We start from the raw sequence: 10544 nt of genomic DNA on the forward strand, positions 1-10544 counted from the left end.
TTTCCAAAAATATACTGCATTGTGCTTGATTAAGGAGTTCAACTCTGCTGTTTTTAATCTTCGGCCTACTCTTGATAACCTTTGCTAGCAGGTTGGATAACATACTTGGTGCACTACATTTCTGAGTGTAGATCCTTGTCTTGATGATCTCTTAGCATGCATTTTCTCTTTGACTTGACACAGGAGACTGGCAATATACTAGACATTTATTTCTCAGTAGCCAGTTGTTTGTGGATTGACATAATATTTTTAGCCTGCCAAGGCAAGCAATACTTTCTTCACTTGGAACTTTCAAGTAGTTCTTCAGAGCTTTTACATTTTATCTCTTTCCTTCTCTCTTTTTTCCTTTGTTATTTCTCTCTTTCATCAATCCTGTAGAGATGTACAGAAAGGTCTAATCAAGATGGGAAGGCATAAGTATAGATAAATCCAATTATTACTTGTTAATCAGTAAGAATACTTCTGTATACTTTAGAATTGTGTACTTGTAAACTGACGGCTGCTGCTAGCAGGACCATGAAATTCAGAAAAATTAACAAATATGCAGGAAGGTGAATTAGTGAGATTAAATACTCTCAATTCTTTTCAAAAACTTTCTCTCGTAAACTTCTTTTTCTTTCCTACAGGCCAAGTTTTCAATGTCTAGTAGTTTATAATGTCAAGTTTATAATGTGCAGAGAGGTAGATAATGAAGATTAATTGATTTGAATATAATTTTCCATGAAGGCTGAGAACATGGCAAAAATATGACATGTGTTAAAATCTGGAATTGGACTGTCTCCTTCTTCTTCCTTACATAAAATGCTTTTCCCTTTGTGATGATTCTGTTATTTCAATAGTGAAGAAATTCAGAAAGCATAGATGAAGGGTAACATCATAAATACACTATTATTTTGTAGAAATGAGTGAAAAGTTTTAAGGTTTTTTGTGCTGTTGAGTGCAAATTAATTCATACTGCAAACTCTCTCTTTTATTTTTCTTTCTTGGGGCAAATTGACTTAATCCTTAACTAGATTGAGTTGATATAGGATTTTCAAATTACAACATTGCAGGTTAAGGACTAAATATGAAAGTCTAGACATCAATTCTTGTTGTCATACACCACAAATTCCTCAAACATTGTGGTTTCTTCAAGACAGCCCTGATAATTACTGAGGAGCTAAAGGAAGTAATACCTGATCTGCCTTTTAGAATAAGTGAGAATTAGCATAATGTGGTGATTAAACTAATTCACCGTGAGGGTAAAATTTTATATAACTACTATAAGTGAGCTAAAAGTGAGTACTCTACTACTATATATGTTTTTTCTGTCAGTGATATGCAATTATTCTTTCTTTTCCTCTTCCTCACCAAAAACTTGTGATCTACTTTCTTTGAAGAATGTCAGAATGCAGTGCACAAATACAAAGTCAGTTTGGTGTGGGTCAAACTTAATGTCATTCTAAAGAGGCATCAGTTGATCAGCTTCTCTGTTGTGACTGAGGACATTGTTATCACTCATATCTTTTAAACACACAGCGTCCCTTTCTTCCTCCTTATCCAGGCTGTCACCAAATCCTTTTACTTCTTGCCCAACAGCCTCTTAACCCTATCTCTTCCTTGGTCTCTTTTGCCAAAGCCCCTATGCTGATTAGGCATTCCCTTAATGTTTTCTTTTTGTTTCTATTAAACTTCTGGATTCTCCTTTCCCTCACTGCCACCTCACTGCTAAAACTCTCTTTTGATGCTGGAATTCACACTAGAGGATCTAAGATTGTTTCTTCCTCCTAAATGAAGTGAAAAACATCTATCTAATAACTTCCCAGGAGGGAGGAATAGAGATGTACATTTGGCCCACCATGAGTCCTCTTCTTTCTAACATCTTAAAAATGATGTTATATATTTTTAATGTATGAATTAGATGCTAAAAACGTACATTAATATATGCATTGTAATTGGTTGCCTTATATATAGCAGTCACTGTGTGTATGAGATGCCATTTAACTACAAAAGCCTTTCAGATGATAAACATTACCACCATCTTTCAACTGCAGGAGCTGCACGCAGGTAATGTATGTTACTTACATCTTGATTCACAGTGTGCTGCCTCCCGCTAATAGGTACTCATCTTTTATCCCCATGGTGCTCATTTCCTCCACTTGTTTGTAGCTGGACAGATCGCTTTGTACTGGCTCCAGTATCTCCCCAAGAATTCCTAAGCGAGGTGAGTGGACCTAGAATGTGCATCCTAATTTGAGACCCCTGAGGCAAAGCTCTCAACTGGAACTATGGAGAAATGAAAATTGTTTTCTTTCTCAGCTAGACATTAATTTTCCATCAGTTCATATTAATTGTTCCCTTACATTAAGAGGCAGGAAGTAAAATGTAAGAAAAAGAAGTTTATGAGAGAAGGAAGTGATGACTTTAGGCTCTCTGAAAAGGCCGATCTGAGAGTAGCCCCGGACAAGAAGGGAAATGTATAGGCCTCTATGAAACGGTACAGAAACAAGGATGAGAAAGCCTTAGGAACTAGCTTAGGAAGTTCCAGTTCTCCTTATGTCTCAGGATCTCTAAATTTATTTCCTTTTTCTTTTTCATCCTCATTTATTAATTTATTGAGACTAATAATATGATTTTACTTTCAATTAATCTTAGTAGGAGTGTGTGAGTTTTGTGCTTTCCATTTTCAGTATGCGTAGTACTTGTTAGTAGTAGGTGAAAAGGGAGAAATTGAACTCAGATCTCGCTGGTCTCAAAAGCTGAGGCTGGTGACCATGACATAAACTACTTTCCTAAATGTTTCTATACATTTTGTATGTGCCTCTGGGGCTAACAGAATGCATTAGAAATAATTGCTGAAAAGAAAGAAAATGATATGTGGTAAAGATTTGTTTTAGTGGAAAAAGCCCAGGACTATTACTCTATTGGATGATTATGAAATAATTTTTATCCTTTTCTCCAGCCTAGAAAAATTTCCAGGAATAACACACACACACACACCATGAGGTCTTTGCAAGAGCAAGAGGTAATGTTGGAAGGAATGTGGAAAATGATACAATTATATTAAGTAATATTCACCTTAAAAATATCAACATAAAAGTACAAAGAAATTTACAATGTATTAAGCTAAAAGAGCAAGATGTAAAATAATGAATTTTGTCCTATTTTTGTTTTAGAAAGACAAGCAAATCAAATCACCCACTGTGACCTGAGTACTGGCTCACGCGTGTCTGAGGAATGCATAGCACTGCTCCTGGAGGGGAGATGACTGGGTGGGAAGATCCTTGACCGGCGTCGCATTTGTCCATCTCTGAAATGTGTTATTCCTCAGACTGTAATAGGCATCAGCTCCTCTTGCAATCTGCAAGGCATCAAAATGGAGAGAAGTAGGAATTATTTTTAAAATGAAATAAACCCTAGTATACCTGATTGTGAGGCTGTGGGTTAGTAATCAAACATACAACCATAAGAAATGACAAATGTGACCAGTCATTTGTAGGGATAATTTACAATAGAACTGGTTTTTTTTTTTTTTTAGAAAAATTAAGAAATGTTTACTATTATATATGACCCTGTCTTTATTGTTATCTAGGAGGGAAAAGACTGCAAAGGAGAAGAAAGAAATAATATTTCCTGAGTACAATTGACCATCAGGTCCTGTGCTCCGAATTTTGTACAGTAAGATCATGTTTTCAATACAGTCAACACCCCTACAGAGTAGGCATTATTTTTTCTTCTTTACGGAAGAGGAAATAAAAGATCAGTGATGCCTTTGCCACGCTCACTATCTGGCACAGAGCTGAGTCAAATCTAATTCACTTGGATATCAAACTCATGTTCTCTTTTCTTTGTGCCTCTATGGTTGGGGCTATACCGTATGCACTAATTAAATTGAAACATTGAAGTTACAAAGTGTTTGGAAAAATATAAACATACATTTTTCTAGAAGGTGCTATGTGCCCACCGTCTACACTGCTTCTCCATAGAGTGTGAGCATTGACTGCAAGAGTAATCAGTGCTCCCACTACTGCTTCAACTGGAGTGATTGTTTTCTGCAATTTTACTAATGAAGGAATTTATGTTAGGGCATGATTTAGTTTTTTAGTCTAGAAGAAAACTATAACAACAACTGGCATTTATTTAGCATTCTCCGCTAGCCCAGTAGTTATAATCCTACCACAGTTCATCAGCATAGGCATTTTCATCTCCTATTTGCCAAGAAACAAAGTGGTCCTAAGAATGAACACATTTTCCAAAAGTGGTACATCCAGTACTGCAGTGCAAGCACATGTGATTTCAGAACTTTGACCACAGGACTCCGAAAGAAGAAAATATGAATAAATTTTTTTCCTTTAAAATTTTTTTCCAATTAAGTTCCTCAGATTAATTGGAGTGTGTGTCCTTTAAAAAATGTCTACAGGTCATTGACAAAAAAAACCCTGTTGTGGGCTCTTATACCAAAACATCATGTTTCCAAAATGATAAACTGAAAATTCAATTTAGCAGACAGGGTTAAAATGTTATAATTCTGGTTCAACCAAACAGCAGCAGAAGTTTGTTTTCAAAGTATTTCTCATCCTTTAGAAGCTTTCCTTGAACTCTGAATGCCAGATTTCTCTTCATCATTCTTAGTTTCACGCTAATAGTATCTGGAGAATTTATATTTTGGCTCTACTGTTTTTATTAAATGAGACAACTCTGTTCAGAATGAGCCTCCATAGGAAAGAACGCTTGAAAAATTAAAAGGGTTTTCCTAATCAGTTGTCAAGCTGATTCCTCTATCATGAAACTATAAACCCTCTCATCTCTCATGATAGCCTTATTCCATGTGACATGGTATGTCATTCAAATATTTATCAGAAAAGGTAACAAACTACATCTAGAGACTTGGCAGAAAGAAGGCCATAATGCATGGCTTTTGCTGTGTCCTGCTTGAGAGAGTATTTAGCATACTGTCTGCCTGTGATCTCCCAAAAGGATGGATGCTTCCTGTTCTACTCAGCTGCGTTTCCAGTCTGCAGAATAGTACCTGCCACTTGCTTGCTGAAGAAATGAACGTCTCACTCAACCAGCCCAGACTGAGTTGGGTACAGGAGACAAATGGAAAGTCTGAATGATAAATGGTTAAGGGCTGGACAAGCACATAGGATGGTGTAAAGGAAGGCTGGAGGACAACAGCCTAGAAACGGTGTCTGTTAGGGAAGAGCTATGACCTAGGCATCTTTCCACTTGGATGCTGAACACCAAATCCCTGACTTGACAGCTTGTGAGTTAATTTGAAGTCAGCTGTGGTCACTGTGCTTTTCTTTGTTATGAAAGCAGATGGAAAGAAGAAATCTAAAGATCTAACGCATTCTAAGCATAACACTTCCCAAATGCATATGGAAAATTACCTGGTGGAGGGAGAGTATTTTACTTTCAAATCCCAGGGCCACCAATAACCACTTTTAGCTAAACATGGGCACATTACAAAGTAGTTACCTGATCCTTCTACAATGACAGTGTTGAATCGTCCTATTGCAAGCAACCCATTATCTAATTTAATTTAATGCATTATTTCTTCATCTGTATTATCTCAAAAATGTGAAATTTATGCCAAATGCTGTATCTGTCCAGACTTACGTGGACCTACACCTATGATGTCTAGGATGGATTCATTACTTGTCTGAAATGTATTAATTATAGAGAAGTCTAAGTTGTGTATCTGTATTTTTAGTCTTTCTCCACTTCTATCTCTTTGCAAATGCATTATGAAAGTGTTGGTAACTTTTTTCTATCTCTTTTTACTTCTGAGTTTTGCAAGCAGCAGGATTATCTTGTCATTTTGTGGATTCTTATATGCTTAGCTTGCATTGCTTGTTAATGAGCCCTGTCTCTGCTCCACCCGTGCCGCTTTGTATGGCTGATGTTCTTTCATTTTATACTTGTGAGTGTGTGTGTGTGTCAAACAGAAAACATACATTTTACTTGCTATTGTTTGTCTCATTTGATGTCCTGACTACAATATTTTGCAGAAACACATGACTCCGTATATTTTTTGCGTCAGTGCCTTTGCAATTGTACTATTCGGGGCACTAAGTGAAAGGCACAGAGACTCTCTCTTATTGCGTACATTTTTTTCTAGCTACAAATGTGAGGCATGGAGGCATAAACGAACATAAATCTTGTAAGAAAACAATTGTACCTTTGTATATGATTAATTTTAACATTTTATACTTCATGGCTGGGTATTTATCGTGTAAATATGGTTTTATTTTCCTTAAATGCTCTTATAACATCTCCTAACAGATACAGTTTGAGTGTTGCCCGGAAGGGTTTTGAAACATGAATTTTCAATTGCGAAAGTAATTTCATAGTTACCATTTGACTTAAGCATTGGACATACACAATGCTCTATTAATGGCTTAATAACTAGAACATTCCTGGCCTACAGAAGTGAACAGAAAAGCGCACTGTATTCTGACCCACTGAAAAGGTACTGTGCCTTTTCAATAATAATGAGAAAGTCTTCCCCACAGATGGAAGTTCTGTGAACATGTTGTATAATAAAAGCTCTTCTAAAGAAGAAAATTTTCTGCCCTCATAAAGATGGGAAAGATTCCTAAGAGCTTCCTTAACACATCCAATATTATCCTTGTTTAACCACATAATGGTAGGTAAGTATAAAATCATTAGAGTAATTATTGACTACAAAAATAATCTGTATTTGTTGAAAAAATTATTTTAAAGGATGACAGTGAACCCCATCTACCTGCCATAATTTTTCTAGGGCCCAGAGTGTTATAATTTGGTGAATGTTTAGCTCAAGGAAGTTTTATTTGGAAGGCAGATTAGATAGAGTAAGAGAAAAATAAAACAACCCAGATATAAAAAATCAAGTTATTATTAAGCTAACAACTCCTTCATAAAAGGTGCTTATAAAACACTGATATCACTGAACTCATATAATTGTTTTCTGCTTCTTCCCTTCTTGTGGAATGGATTATTTCAAATTATCTAGTCAAAATTGTAGAGCCATCTTTCCCTGCCCTCGTCAAACCCTGTCCATCTGACTTGCTGTGTCTTTGCAATTCTGCATCCTTGAACAGTTCTCTTTGTCCTTGACACTGCTTTCCTAGTTCAGATGTCATTCCTTTTTCTTGCATAGCTGTATGAGCTTTCTCATAGCTCCTTGTGCTTCTGGCTTTTCCCTGCCCCCAAAACTGCCACATATTTACAGCCATATTAGTTTTCCTAGAACACAGTTTTCTCTGTATTGTTCATTTCCCTAATACGTTTGAAAAGTTTTACTGAGGCACAATTTATATAGTACAGACTCATCTGCTTTAAGTGTATAATTCAATAATTTTTAGTCATTCACAGACTTGCATTACCACCACCACAACCAGGTTTAGAATACTGTCATCACCATTAAAACACTGCTGTGTATCTCCTTCCTGCTTCCATTACATTATTTTTTTTTTCTTTTGTCTTTTTGAGACAGGGTCTCACTGTGCAGTTCAAGCTGGCCTTGAACTCACTTTGTAGCCCAGGCTGGTCTCAAACTTGCAAAGATCCTCCTGCCTCAGCCTCTCAAGTGCTGGGATTACAGGCGTGCATCACCACGCCCATCCATTACGTCTTGCAAATGCTAAACTCTGTGCTGTCTATTGATTTGCCATCTTCTTGCATTTCATAAAGTGAGATCATACACTACATGGTCATTTCAGTCTGGCCTCTTTCATTCAACACAACATTTTCAGATGTAATCTTCTTTAAAGTGTATCTATAGCTTATACTGGTCCATTGTATGGATATACCACAACATTATTTATCCACTGAAAAGTTGATAGATGTGTGGGTTATTCGTAGGTTGATTTATTATCAATCATATTTTTCTGAAGAATACACTTACAGGTTTTTATTTAGACATATGCTTTGTTCTTCATTATGTACCTAGAAGTGGAATTGCTGGGTCATATGGCAACTTTATACTTATCCATTTACAGTCATTCCAGACTGTTTTCCAAAGCAACCACACCATTGTGCATGTGCAAGATAATGTACGAGAGTTCTAATTTCTGCACACCCTCACAGATAAACACTGCTGTTCTCTTGAGATTACAGCTATTCTAGTGAATTTGCATCTCTTTGTGGTTTTAATCTGCTTTTCCCTTATGAATAAAATGTGTGGGTTTTTTTGCTTGTTCACCATCCATATGTGAAATGTCCACTCAAGTGTTTTCTCTCCTTTTAGTATTGAGTTGTAAGAGCACATAATTTATTCTAGATACAAATTTTTTATAGAATATATGACTTGCCAGTGTTTTAGTGAGGTCATATTTTGTCTTTTCATTTCACTCTAGTGTTTTTAATGTTCAACTTTAAAGTTTTGATTTTAATCATGTCCAATTTATCAGTCTTTTTAAAAAATAGGTCTAATGCTTATTGTGTCCTATGTAAGAATTTTTTGCAAAATCATTAAAATGTTTTCCTCTTTTCTTCTGGAAGCATTATAGCTTCAGCCTTTACATATAGATCTATTACCAATTTTAAGATAATTACTTTTTGTGTTTATACAGAGAAAGATCAATATGTAATTTTTTTTTTTTGGTATGTGGATATCCAATTGCTCTAGCATGACAATTTGAACTGCATTTTTGGAAAGTTGTGAGACAATTCATGATTTCACAAGCTTTTAATTGTTCTACACAATCTGCTGAATCCATTTTCAACTCTCCAGTCTAATGATAAAGTTTTACCACCCACAACCTCAGTAATCCATCAAAACATTCACATAATGCATTATTTTTCACTATTTTCTATTACTCTGTGGCTAGATGTTTAAATCCTACCCATGTACTCACTATCACCTCTTCTGAGAAGCCTTTCTCTCTTGTGGATATGATCTTTGCTCTCTGTGTGTCCATGGGCATTTTGTATTTTGCATTATAATTACTTTTGAAAGAGCCTCATCTCCATTATAGAATTAAACACCTTTTAAAGGGAGCATTTTATTTGTGTTTAACTGATTCTTATCCCTAATTTTTGAATGGATGGGTAAATGACTGATATTACATATAACTGCCCTTCCAGCTGTAATAGTAAGCTATTTTGTGATAGTTGAACAGACTGAACTATCTAAATCTGAATCCCAGGAACTTTGCTTGTTTAAATAACACAGAGATTCATTAATTCTTCATGAGGACAGTTCAACCACCTTTTATCAAGAGTGAGTCACTCAGTCTGATTAAATGTGTTTTTCTTTTATCAGAAGACCAAGTAAGAATCTTATCTGCTGTGTCCTAAGAGCATGGTGACTGTTTTTGAACATAGGGATCAAAAGGTTTTGCTCCTCTGTTCTAAACCAATATTTCAGAGAGTTGAATGTGAGGAATACTGTGTTCAAATGTGATTTCTTTAAATGTCAATCCCAAATATTATTCTGACATTTTGAAATAGTGCCAAGACAAATGTCTTTGATTTACAGGTAATTGTGAATGTGTCCATTGGCCAGTGAATACTTTTTCTTTTCATAGCAACATTTGGAAAATAGTCTTTCTGAGTCATTCCCTTTCATTAGAATTTGTGTTTGTAAAATGCTTTTTCTAGAAATATCCTAATAACGTTCCCAAAGAACCAAGTTTTTCTTTTCCTTTGCTCTTGACAAAAGATGCCTATGAGGAGAACCTGACAAGCAAAGCCTTTCCATTCTGAATCCAGGAATTTGCCAGCCTGGGAAAGTCTTTTCAGAAGTGAGGTGGAAATTCAGACAAAACAGAGATTTAAAGCAGGGTGATCTAGAGAATGACAAAAAGATCAGAATGGGGTGGAGAGGATTATGGAAGAAAAAAGAAAAGAAGAGATGAGATGAAGAAGAGGGTAAAGTCTTTCCCTAGATTTAAATAAGCTTTAGTCAATTATCTAAACTTTCAAGGGAATTATCTGCAGCACACATCTACATTTGTTGAGGTTCTCCCATTGTGGCTGGTATCTGGTTAAGGTTTGCACAGTAAACTTGCTCTCTTGTGCCATGAGTGGCTTACAAGTGCAAAAGGCTCAGTGAAATCTTCAAAGTAAATCTGTGTTCACCAAAGCAATTTGAGGCCTGTTTACAACTTTTCCATCTGTCTCCTAGACTGTCTCCGAGGATGCGAACTTTGGACATTGCGTCTGCTGTTTGAATATGGAGCTCATTTTGTCAAAGGGACCAAGAGCACCCAACGTCTCACAGTTTTAATGAGTACTGTGAAAAGGATTTCAGGAAATACATGTTAGAAAAAAAAAAGTTAACAAAGCAACTCGTAGATACATTTGACTTTCAAAGTACCATAACTAAACTGATTTGCAAAAATAATTCTTGACTGCCCAGAAAAATCATTCAAAGTGCAGTAAATGATTTTGTTCTGTAAATTTTAATGTGGCTAAGAAATGTGAAATATTCAGACAAAATTTCAGGTTGAAGCGTTATGATAATCAGATTAAAAGTTGAAAGCAGCAACTGGGAAGAACTTAGCAAAGATGGGGGAAGTGCAGGAAAAGTGGAAAATTCATGAGCAATTCAAATTCCCAAGTGTTTTTTTGTC

The 10544-nt window shown here is 35.8% G+C and overlaps 1 long non-coding RNA gene across 4 annotated transcripts in view; it reads left to right on the top strand.

Moving 5' to 3' along the window:
• LOC102006049 overlaps window positions 1-3441 on the top strand; it is a 34789-nt gene extending 31348 nt beyond the window's left edge. For 2 of the 4 annotated variants that reach the window (XR_001234264.1, XR_001234261.1), the window contains 2 exons: window positions 2149-2203; window positions 3156-3441. This is a non-coding gene — a long non-coding RNA (uncharacterized LOC102006049). Of the gene's footprint in view, window positions 1-1953; window positions 2047-2148; window positions 2204-2941; window positions 3005-3155 lie in introns of all 4 variants that reach the window. The other 2 variants (XR_001234263.1, XR_001234262.1) reach the window with 2 other exon arrangements.
• The last annotated feature ends 7103 nt before the right edge of the window (window positions 3442-10544 follow it).

The sequence above is a fragment of the Chinchilla lanigera genome, unplaced genomic scaffold, assembly GCF_000276665.1.
Source record: "Chinchilla lanigera isolate Chin_1 unplaced genomic scaffold, ChiLan1.0 scaffold00024, whole genome shotgun sequence".
Taxonomy (NCBI): Eukaryota; Metazoa; Chordata; class Mammalia; order Rodentia; family Chinchillidae; genus Chinchilla; species Chinchilla lanigera.